We start from the raw sequence: 12,769 nt of genomic DNA on the forward strand, positions 1-12,769 counted from the left end.
CTAGGGCTGTTGCCTTGCTGCAGCCCTTTGCCACCTTACGCTGGATGGTGAATTCCAGCAAGCGATGATCACTGTCTCCCAGGTGGCCCATCACCCGCAGCCCCCTCACCAGGAGAAGCCAGGCAGTTATTTTGCCCCAAGTGGCACAATTTGTCCCACATCAAAGTGCATGTCTGGGCACTGAGGTAAAAAGCCCCAGTTCAAATTTGTACCACTTCTCTTTGAGCTGCTGCAAGCATACGTGCTTGCATATGTGGATATGCCCACATGGTAAAAGTTATTCTACAACCCCTTGTGTTCAGGATAAATATTTCATCTATCCTTTCCTAAAAAAAAATCCCATCTTGAGGCATGGTTATGCAGCTGGAATCATTTGGACATTGCCTCACCTAATCAAATCTCTGCCATTACAAAGACCATGGTCTTAGGTATCCTCTTCTAGTCATACCCAGCATCCAATTTAGTCTTCTGAAGAATGAAATGCTTTAGTCTAAAATAAAGTGTTGCGGCTCTAAATGGGGACTTTTTGATTGAAACTTAAAGGCCTATGGCATATGGTAGATCAGAAAAATTAGTCGAATGGTCCCTTCTGGCCTTAAAATCTGTGAAGCTATGACTTTATATTCTGTATTGGTTAATACTATTTTTTTTACATTCAATTCAATTATAAATCTTCACATTTTAAGACCATAGTATGCAGGGTCATGCCGGGGGGTGGGGGAGGAAATCGGGGTGACCAGTCTGTGCTTTGGGGGAGTTCCACAGACCTGGGCAGAACAGCATGGTGATGCTGTGCTGCTGCTGGCTTCACATCCAGCTGCTTGGCATCCCACTCCCTGCCACCAAATCTGTTGCTGAAATCAGCATGTCTGGCCACTCGCTGCCACCACCCCCCACAACTGCTGAATCTGCTGCCGGCTTCCTCGCATCCAGGGGCGGGGCCCCACACAGGCTCATTTGCCCTGGGCCCTGCACCATGCTCAGATCATCTCTGATAGTATGTGCAACAAGTGCTTCTAGAACAAAAAGACCCCTCAATAAACTATTAACTAGAATTATATGTGACAATTAAATATCACTACTTAGGCTTGGAGAGCAAGGCCCTGATTTCCCCGCAAGCTCCATATGGACAGAATCCTGGATTCATATAGAGCCTATTGATTAATAAACTGTAGTTTCATGGTGGTTTAAATTTCGTAAGCAACAGAAGCAGTGTTAAACTCAGTTGTTTATTTGTATATCCAAGAAACTATTTATTGCTTCATTGAAGTCTGTTGAGGACAAGGGAAGGAATCCTCTTTGGCTATAGGAGATATTCAATCATTCTCTTACACAGCCATAGAGATACAAAATGTAACTTGTAATAAACATATATCAGTGCTCATTTATGAACATATACTGGGGAGAATATTATAAATATAATTTCATAACTGCAAAAAGAAAAATAGCTTACTACTTTATTCTCAGTACAGATTTCACTAGATCAGGGGAGTCACTATAATGGCCTTTGAGCTGGAATGAGCAAGGGCTCTGCTGACATAGTCCCGAATGCCTTACAGTTGCTTGGTCCATTGCCAGCACTGGGCAAGTGGTGTGTGGCCCACATCCAGTTGCCACACTGCCACTCAGTCTACTACTGCCACCATCCACATTCAAGGTTGGATCCACTGCTGCTGGCCCTGTTGCAATTGCCCTGCACCCCAGGCTGGATCCAACCCACAAAGAGCCCTGTGGTCTAGTTCCAGCACAGGCTGTGAGACGCCCATGCATCAGATAATGTTTTGAAGAATGAATAAGGCCAATGAAGTATTCTTAAACAAATGTATTCGCTTGATTTGTACAAATTCTGTTTTTCTTCATAGACTATTTTTGATTGTTATACAAGACAAGTAAAACATAAAGGAACTGAATAGCAACATTTTCCCAGAATTGTTACTGGTTTTTATTCTTAAAGATGAGGCAGTACATGACATAATGTCAAAGTTAAGATTTGTTAATATTTCATTTAAGCTCATAAGAACAATGTTTAAAGAAATGTATATAATACATTTATTTGTGCCTTTATGTTTCCCAGTGTGTTCCTTCTGGTAGGACTTGTACAAATATTTTACTCTATTGGCCTTAAAAAAACCATTCTTTCACAACAGTTGAAATGTCTCCTGGTCTGCTGACTTCCAGTGCCTTTCAACATCTCCTTTGACCTTTTGTTACACCCATAATAAAATTGTCCTCTTCTCAACCACTTTTTGCACTAGTGAGAGTTTTACTGTGTGACAAACTGTGGGTTTTATTGTAATATTTATTTTTAAATGTTCACATAGTACTAATGCTTCATGCCTAAGTTTCCCTGACAAACTTTTATAGGAGAGAAAGAAGGGGTTAAGAGTCTGTAAAGCCACAGTTGTCTGGTATATGTGATAGAAGAAACATCCATCTACAAGGATTTGATTGTTCAATAAAATGGGATTGCAGGTAACACTTAATAGGTGTCCAGGGAAGATGAGGGAGATAAGCATCACAGTTGCAAAGCTTGGAGAAGCAGAGGGTTGCCTTGGGACCCAGAAAGTCTGGAGCAATGGACCAATCAGGCCACTTTGGGTAAAAAGCCAAAGCTTCCCCACACATGCTCTAGAAGCCATGTCTATGATGGCTTCAGTGAGTAAATTGCAGACAAGGCTACAGAGAGCAGATAAGGCTGTAGATCATCAGCATGTACCCCACTGGGGAACTCCATGCCATAATGACTAGGATTGCAAGATGCTTCAGTCCCTGATTTGATTTGGTGGAGGTTCGGCTTGATTCAGTGGCTGAATCTCTGAATCCAAATTCACTCAGGAGACCCTTTAATCTCTCCAAATTGAATTGGAACCCTCTAAATTGATTTGGAGAGATTCAGTAAGATTCAGCAATTCAGGTATAAACACAGCTCTAAATGTTTTTTTCTACATATCTCAAGGTACCAGGCAGCTTGTGAATGCTACGATAATGAGGTGGATGGAATGTCCCACAGAAGTGTGGGGGGATCCCCAGCATGCTAGGCAGCAGACCTGGAAGGGGACCAGAAGCATGTCCGGTCCACTTCTGGGTCCACTGAGGTGCATGCTGCCCCCCCACCTTGTCTCCTCGGTTCAGCAACTGGTGCCTCCTGGGTCTGGGGGGGCACCTGGGATCCTCCCATGGCTGATTGCTGAGCCAGGGGGGCCAAAAGTACTTTTGGTCCACTTACGGGTTCACTGCTGAGAATGCAGGGGGGCTCTCCACACTCCTGTGGTATGCTTCATCTACTCCAGCATCACAGCATTCACGAGCTGTGCCTGCTACCTCCAGGTATGTAGAAGAAACATTTAAAGCTGTGTCTCTGAATCAGCATCGAATCTTCAGCTTTGTATTCAGCCAAATTGAAATGGGGACAGTGATCTGAAACAACTCATTGAATCACTGACCCTGATTTGGGCTAAATCCAGATCTGAAATGAATAAGGGCCTGTTTTGCATGCCCCTAATAATGACACACTGAAAGTTTCCATAGACTCCATTTGCAGATTTGGAGTTTAGTGATCATTCCATGCCCAGTTCAGTGGCATGTCAGTGCATTTCATTTTATTTTGGACATGACTGATAGCAATGCAATGATTTAGATTGCCTTCTAATATGGGGTTAATATGAAGTGTATGAAGTGATTCCCCACAATTTCTATGCACACCTGAGTGAGCAAGTGATGCAAATTTTTTGTTGTCAGAAAAAATGGCAGAGTACATAGTTTTAGTTAGCTTTCTCTTTAAAATGTTTAATAGGAAATATTAGAATTTTGGCTATATTGATCTTTGTTCTCAGAAGTCTACTTTTCATTGGTGAGTGATAACTTCTCAAAACATTGCTTATTTACAAGAGTTTAGAACAGAGGTGAATCTTTATGAGCTTTGCAGAGAAATATGAGTTTTAAAATTGATTTCATATAATTTGTTAACTGTATAACTTGAAAGGTTATATAATCCACTGACAAGCAACTTATAATTACAGTAATCAGCTGATTATCAGACCATTCCCCTAACTTTAAACTCTCTTCCTGGCCTAGACAAAGCACAACATGTTAACTAATATGAAGGTGTGCCACTAGAGAAAAAAATACTTTTATTCAAAAGGTCTGTTAAATTTGTTACATCCGAAAGTTTATCAGAAAGTGGAGATGAATCCAAGAGCCTACTGAGGCATCTGGAATTTGTACCCCACAAGCTCTTTTCACAAATGTAAATTGCATATTTATCGCCTTTGTAATTGTATGCTGCTTCCTTCCATGTTGTTGTAGCAGTTTATAACATTATTTAAAAACCTAATCTAGACAGAATTTTTACAAACCTAATCTAGATAAAGAGGCTTATAAATAATTTTTTTTTTTTTATAAGTAATGATTCAAATATAGGCCATGCAATACTTGGAACTAAATATAGAAAACAAGAAGTCAAAGCAGGTATTTTAAAAGAAAATCATGATCTAAAGCCCTGGAAGATAAAATACAAAGCTCAAACAATATCACAGTCAGGAAAAAACACCGATGTCTTGGTTGCATGATTGAATATCTAACTGCATATTAACTCTATGTGGATGGATACTGTTTTGCTGTTTCAATGTTGTTTCAAAGTTTTGCCTATAGGCTATAATGGGGAAGCACAAGACTGCTTATAACTATGTCATTTTTTAGCACATTTGAGTGAAAACAACAAGGATGGTAGCCCCTTCTGAGGACATGAATCTTCCAAAGTTTCAAGGAGATAGATGAAAGGGTTTCTGGGAAACATCACCTCAAAGTCTTGAAAGCAAAACGTGTGTCATTTGTAAATGTGAAGGCACAGGGGAGTGAAAACAGCAGGCACTGCAGCCCCTTTTAAGGGCACAAAGCCTGCCAAGTTGAAGGAGATGGGTGCAGGGGTTTCTGGGAAACTTCACCTCAAGCTGCTTACAAGCAAAGCTCATGTCAGGTGTGTGTATTAAGGCACATCAGGGTGAAAACTGCAGGCATGGTAGCCCCTGCAAAGGCCATGAAGCCTGCCAGCTTTCAAGGAGATAGGTCCAGGGGTTTCTGCTAAACTGTTTCCTCAAACTACTGACAAGCAAAACTTGTGAGATGTGTGACTCTGTGTGCGTGTGTTAAAGTATGCCTTCACTGGCACTGGGGTCTCTACATTACACAGTAATGTGCCCCAGTGAGGTCTCCTCCTCCCCTACAGCCTCAGGCCAGTCCACCACTTTAAATGACAAGAAGCAATAACTTAGTAAGCAGCACAGTAGCACCAGCAGAATGTCAGGCAGCCAAATGGTTACAGTCAATAACAGAGCAGTCCTTCCCACCTCTTCCCTCTCCCTCTCCTTACTTTCTGTTTCCCTGCAGGCAAGCCCAGCTTCAGCTTTTAAACTGAAAATGTTTCAAAACTTTCAATATGTTTCAACTGCCCTTGTTTCATTTCAAGGCTGTTTCAAAGCCTTTCGTTTCATTTCAATTTTGCTGTTTTGAGCTCGAAACAAGTCGAAACAACATTGAAAAGAAACAGCTAGCAACATTTCGGACAGCCGTAGTGGGCAGTAGCATATTAGCACTGTCTGTACTGTGACACGTTATTGTGCAGTATTTTTTGGTTACTGCGCAGTTAGCATCTTGTGTAGACGTGCCCAGTTTGTAGTAACTGATGATGTGGTCTGCCACTTTTAACTCATGTTTCCTTTAAATTCTGCTGCTAGTAAGATCTTGGGAAAAACTTGTCCCTCCTCAAAGTCATATCAGTGTCATGTTAAAATTCATTAGAAGAGAATGGTCACTGATGTATTGTTTCAGTAATGAAAGAAGAAGGATTTGAGATTATTTAACTGACAAAAAATAATTTACAAGCTAAACTGCAGTATCAGCTAAAATTTAATTTTAAAATCTCTGTTGCTGTTTCTGCATCTAGTCCTGTCTCTGTATGAAAAAGTCCATGACAGTCAATTGAAAGTATAGAACCACATTGTGAAAATGTCAACATATCTGCTCAATCTTAAACATGTATATAGTATAAGCTGGTGCTATTAACTTTAAGGAAGAAGGAAAATGAGGTAAACTTACCTAACAGAGACATTTTAGGATGCAGAATAAAATACTGTGGCTATGGTGTTGCTTGCACTTCTGTGGCAGCCAACATTAGTAACAGGCATCATGCTTATCTGCTGCTTTCACTTGGGGGGGAAAAAAAAAAGGAACGAGTCCTTCTGTTCTACCCTGATAAGTGCAAAGATGAGAGTATCTTTATGCACACTGCAACCCTGTCGGAACAAGAAAAAACAAAGTGAACTGACTGCCAGGGAGATGGGAATCTTCGTGGCTCTGCTGAAGGTGAGAAGGCAAGTAAGGAGTGAGTGAAGAAGAATGATAGAGGCTGAATGTTAGGAAATGTGAGGTAAAGAGAGAAGAAAAGAAAGGGCATAGTAAGGGAAGTAGTAAAAGAGAGAGAAAAAAAAATAACAAAGTCAGAACCAAAGGAGAGAAAAGAATTTCTAGGAGAATGGAGCTTGATTAAGTGTTACAGGACGTACACAGCCATGTTTCACCAGCTTCGCCTGCCACAGGTAGGAGACATCTCCTGGTTCTTTAGACTCCAAACAAGGAACACTAGAATAGCCCATTGTATTTTTATTCCACACTTCTGATTGGTGCCATCATTAAAATGGGAATCCCCTTGGGGTTCAGTGGTAGAATGCTAATCTATCACACAGAGACTTGTGTTTAATTCCCAGACATTTATACAAATACAGCCATGGAGGCACCAAATAGCTGGACTCAGTCTGGTCTTTGGGTTCTGTCTCAGTGGCCTAAAGGGAGGATAGAAGATCTGGGCAGCCTCCAGCCCTCAAAAAAATTGCTGCCCAGGCATATTCACCAAAAGGTCTGGGTAGCCTTCATGCATACACCATGATCCAGGAGGATCTATGTTGCCATGATTAAAATAAGGTTTTTCATGTTTCCCATGGTGAAGATTTCATTGCTTTGAAGACATTCTTTAGTACCTTCTATCACATTTAGTTTTTATTCATTCATGGTGAAATGTTAGCTTGAGTTCTAAAAACTGGACTCAGAAATATACATTATAACATAATATAAACATTCTATCTTTCTAACTAAAGGTCCATTTATGCTAATCTTTTGATACTTTTCTTCCAAGGTATGATGTTAATGCTAATTTATTAACTAGTACATTTCAGTTTCCCATCAATAATGCTCATTCAATTTCGGGAGAGTCCCAAAATAACGCCATAGTAAAGCTAAGTATAAAAAGTTTTCATCCTTTCTTTCTTTATGCAAAAAATTAGTTTGTGCGTTCCTGAAACACTTACTCTGAGTATAGAATTAATTTGCTGAGAATGTATTGCAGTGCAGGGTTTGTGGGATCTAAGCATTTTGTTACATCTCACATTGTGAGCCTCAAAAACTGTTGATCAGTGCTAGTGCTAGCTTGAGTTTGGAGCAGGACAGCAGGGGCCTGGAAGACTGAAAGGTCACACTTACTTGTGGCTTCCCATGCTTTCTGTCCCGGGGGAGCAGGCAGGGAAGGGTTAACCTGCATGTCTGGGCCAACTGCCACTCCCCAGGGACAGAGAGTGGGCAGCCACAAGTAAGCAGAAGGAGTGGGACAGTGAGCAGGGACCTGGTGTGCTAGAAAAAGGGCGGGGGGGGGGGCAGTGGACCTTATCTGGGTCAGCACAGGAAGGGAGGGAGTTTACACTAAGAGGTAGCCTTGAATACAGATTTTTCTGCCCTGGAGTGGTGTAATTTTGATCCATGTAATGAGTACGACTGTGCAAAGCTTTGGTCCCTGATTTGATTTGGTAGAGATTTGGCCCTATTCAGTGGCTGAATCTCCAAATCCAACTTGAATAATAGGACCCTTTAATAGCTCCAAAACTAATCAAAACCCTCTGAATTGATTCTGAGAGATTTGGAAAGATTTGGCAATTTGGACACAGACCCAGCTTTAAGTGTTTTTTCTACATACCTCTAGGTAGCAGGTGGCTCTCAAATGCTGTGATGGTGGGGCACATGGAGTGTCCCAGAGAAGCAAAGGGGGCTTCCCAATGCACTCAGCAGCAGACCCAGAAGTGGACCAGAAACAGTTCTGGTCCACTTCTGGGTCCACTGGGGAGCACGTGCCCCCACCATGTCCCTCTGGCTCATCAGCTGTTGCCTCTTGGGTCTGGGGGGGGCACCCAGCATCCCCCCATGGCTGATTGCTGAGTCAGGGGATGCAGGGCAGGGGGGTGGCAGTGTACTTCTTGGCCGTCCTGGAATTGGACTGGAAGTATTGCAGCATTCACAAGCCACACTGGTACCTTGATGTATGTAGAAAAATATTTTAAGCTGTGTCTATGGCTGAATTGCTGATTCTCCAAATGAGTACCAGATATTTAGATTTAGTGGAATCGAATCACTATCCCTGATTCGGGCCAAATCCAAATCTGACTCAAATAGAGCCCACTTCACACACCCCTCGTAATAAGTGCTTAAGGCTAGTTTCAGGTTTTAATGTGCGGGCAGTTTAGGGGTTAAGAGCTCCAGGAGCCACCCAAAATTCTTGTATAACAATGCCATAATGTAATGTGCAATCAAAAACTGGTTCTGATCTGAAATCACAAACCTTAACATATCTTAATTTAAAACTCTATTGCATGGTGTCACTATGAAGGAGTATGAAGGTTCTTTGGGATCCCTAGCTACACACTTCCACTCTGTATCATTTGGATTGATTTAAAAATTAACTTTAGCTTAGAAACACAATCACATTTTGATTTTTCTATAATCACAAAATATTTATGTAAAATATTTTTTCCTTAAATTACTCAGATGTGCTCTCAGCCTTAACTACACTTAGTTTTTGTCATGAAAAACATAATTGATTCACTTATACATTATAATTTGCAGGTCACAGCTTTGACAAACTTGAAGAGACACTTTGACCAATTTTCCCTTACTGAAACCAGCCATATATTATTAACTATTCTGCTTCTTTAGCCTCAGCACCACCTATCATTGCATTCATAAACTGTGTGTACATTTATGCCGCCATAAAATAAGGAACATTGATAAAGTAAGAACTGGGGCTGGGTAGGGCAGCTATTGGCAGAGCTGGGAGTGCAGGCAGGGAATGAGGCTCATGGAAGAGCCTGCCACACAGAGCGGGCAGTGCAGGGCAGCAGGGATCACCCTACCCACTGCCTGGCACGAGCCAGTGAGTACAGAGCTTTTTGGAGTTTTTTTTTGGTTTTTTTGAAGAGCTGGCATGGCTGGGGCCAGACAGGGTAGCCTCTGATGTGGCTGGGATAGCGGGCAGGGGTCAGGGGGTGCTCAGGGGGCCTGGGGAAACAGGCAGGGGATGGGGCCTGGCAAGCGTCCCCCCATGTCTCTAACAGCCACCTCCTACTTACCGGCACAGTGCCTAGGTCCAGCTCCCTGCAGCTGTGAGCAGAGATGGCCTGAATCTCTAAATCTCTCTGAAATGCTCTGAATCTTTTCTGAATTGATTCAGAGGCTTCCAATAAATTTAGACCTTTTTATTAGTTTCCCAATTCAATTCAGATTCGGAGAGTCGGCCGCCAAATTGGGCTGAATCTCCTTCAGATCAAATTGGCACCCAAAGCTTCACGCAGCCCTCATAACTAACATATTTTGCGGTCTTCTAGTCTTCTTATAAAACTGTTGTTTGAAGACAGTAAATTTGTAGGAGATTCTCCTTTGGACAAAAATATTTAGATGAAATATAATGAAATTGCTACACATTGTTCCATTAGAATGCATTCAGAGTGTATTAAGACAAGCTGTGACTCTGTGGTTATTCAATCAAAACATTTAAAAAATAATAATAATAAAATCCTGGGTTATTTTACATTTCACCTTCAATTATAGCATTTATTTGGAAGCATGTATTGTACACAATGGCATCTGTGAGATTTTTACATTAAGTAATAAACAAAAGCAATTAAAAATTAGAACCTTTATCTTTTAAAAATTATTTGTAAGACTACTGAAGATTTTGTAGTGATCACTAATCTGAAGCTAAGGTGAATAATGGGCACAGTGATCAGTAGTATAAGATCTAATGAAAATATAAATTTAAACTTAGGGGTTGTTTTTGGAATAGAATTACGTTTAATGTAGTATAGTCTAAAACTCCCTTATTTTCCAGTTTTTTGCTCAGATTTGGTGTTCTTTAGAAAATTATATCGGAAATTGACATGCTCATATTTAAATCAAATCATTATAAACAGGTATTGTATTTAATATTGATACTAATTTAATTTACTAATTTTTTATCTGTTCTCTTATGCAGGATGCTATATTAAATATTCAGGAGTAAATCACAGACTTGAATAGTTTATGCTTCAATCTTTTGTGTGAGTTTTCTGATGAACGCTTAATGTGACAGGAAAAGATAACAAAATGAATGTCTTATTATGCTTGGAGGACCATGAAAAAAGTGACTGACACAATATTTTGCTCCAGGTGGGAATAAAAGGCAACCACTTTCCTGGCCCTTCATGATCTAGTTAAGCACTTGAATGACAGAATGTTGGCACCAGCACTGGAAGAACTAATCAGCCTCAACTCCAGGTAGGTGAAGCTTTTATGAGTTTGGAGATTCATGTAGAACTTTATTTGCAAAGTTTTTTGACTTCTGAGAACAAAGCAAAATTCAAAATGTAGTTTGTAATATTTCATAATGCAATGATGAAAAAAATGTCTTTTCTTAGCTTTTATGAATCAAAAGTTCTGTTTTAAACTGCATGAGAAAATATAATGTCATTGTTTTACAAATATTTTTTCAGAAAATTAATAATATCATCTTCTGATTGATAAACACAAACATCTGAAACAAGGTCATCTTATTTAAAAATGAAGTCTAAAACCATTTTAAAACAACCATTTATGGATGATGCATATTAGCTATTGTGTGCCAGTATGTCATAAAATTACCTAAATGTATTTGTGCAAAAAACAAACTTAGATGTACAGAGTAGAAACAGATGTCATTTGTATCCTTATTACATGGAGCCTTTGGAAGACTGAGCATTCCATGAAAGCTTCCAAAATTAGATGCCTGAGAAATGGGCACACGGTAGCTAGTATTAGTAGGCAGTATTAGTTCTTTGAAAAAAAAGAACTGGGAAGGAAGATAATTTAGGAAAGATTTTATACATAGAAACAGCACAATGAAAGTATTGCTGTACAGAACAGACCTGGTTTCTGGAAAAAAAAAGAGAAAACAAAAGCTTCCAAGTTGAAGTTACAAATCAAGAATAAAGGAGAGGGGAAAATAACCCCCAAAATAAAACTTTCCTCTATATTTTTAAACACCTGGGGAATTCATCACAGCTGCCTTTCAGTGGAGTCCTAGTTTTTAAATGTTACCACAAACTCCTTAGAACTCTTAGCTTACCTTAAATAGATGTTATTCCTGATATCCTGCCAAAATAACTTCCCCCTAATGCCCAAAGACAATTTGTTTTTCTAGTTGGATTTTATAGAGAAATAAATAAGTTGGTGGCTAGCTCCTTTACTTTATCAGCCAATTCCTAAGTAAAATAGACTAAAAACTTTCTAAAGGTAGAATATAATAAGAAGGTAGAGTAGAGTAACTATCTAGATAAACTATCCAACACTTATTAAAAAGGGAGAGAAAAGCAAAAAGTGTGCAGACAATATAGTGAAGCATGAGAGTCCATAAAGTAGAGAACTGTATAAGTGCACTGAAGATACCAAAGTGAGATACACTGGAACATACTCAAAGCTATGAAGTCTTATTGTAATCCTTTATCAGTCAGAGGCCCTTGAAAAGATTGTTTCTCAGAGTGTTATCAGTGTAATGGAGGGAGCTGAATTCAGTACCTTCTACTGTTGCTGTTGTTTTGAGTTGGGGGGAGGGTTGTTTACCTTTATGCTTCCTTACCTACAGGTTAGTTCTGTTTCATTTGACTATTTAGCAGGATAAAGCTGAATTTGTGTGTTACGTTCTTGCTACATGCCTGGCCAAAGGAAACTAATTTTAATTAATAATTATGTAAATTTTCTATGTATACCAAAAAGAAAAAAATATTTCTTCAAAGTATTTCAGATATGTGGAAGGAAATGTGCTTTTTCTACTCTTAAATTTCTTATCTGGCAGTGCACAGGGAAAAAAGAACTTAATTCATTTTTTTCTTGACTCATATGGAGGGTAAGGTTGATATGGGAATTCTTCCTTCTCCCTGTCCTTCCTCCCCCTCCACTTTTTTATGTTATGCTACACGTTAAGTGTAATGATTTTCTCTGAATATTTGACAACATATGAATTGCAGAGTAGCCCTCCAAAGTGCCTTACAGATGCATCTATAAAATCCTTCTGCCTATGATTTTGATTTCATATATCCCAATTCTTTAATAGGCTACAAAAGATGAGGTATGGCATGATAACCACTCTGGCTTGAAACCCTACAGAACAAGAAGTATGTTACTATACCCACTGGTAAATAGAGATGAAAACACCAGATCAATACAATTCTCCTGTGGGATTTAGTCTCTGCTGATGCTGAACAATGACATACAACTGAATGGGACAAGTCTTACTTGCATTTTGGTTATTGTCAAATGGGAATATTTTGGTTAAAATACAGTTAAGTGTTGAGCATGGGAAAAATAATATTTTATTATACCTATCTAGTTACAAAAGTAGAAGAGAAATGTAAAATTTCTTGAAGTTGAGGGAGTCACCCTGACC

General features: G+C 39.7%; 1 long non-coding RNA gene across 1 annotated transcript in view; it reads left to right on the plus strand.

Moving 5' to 3' along the window:
• LOC109323685 overlaps positions 1-12,769 on the plus strand; it is a 645,093-nt gene that overhangs the window by 83,802 nt on the left and 548,522 nt on the right. Inside the window, exon 2 of the long non-coding RNA XR_002104716.1 lies at positions 10,519-10,626. This is a non-coding gene — a long non-coding RNA (uncharacterized LOC109323685). The remainder of the gene's footprint in view (positions 1-10,518; positions 10,627-12,769) is intronic.

This window comes from Crocodylus porosus, unplaced genomic scaffold (genome assembly GCF_001723895.1).
Source record: "Crocodylus porosus isolate Cpor-Errol unplaced genomic scaffold, CroPor_comp1, whole genome shotgun sequence".
Lineage (NCBI taxonomy): Eukaryota > Metazoa > Chordata > Crocodylia > Crocodylidae > Crocodylus > Crocodylus porosus.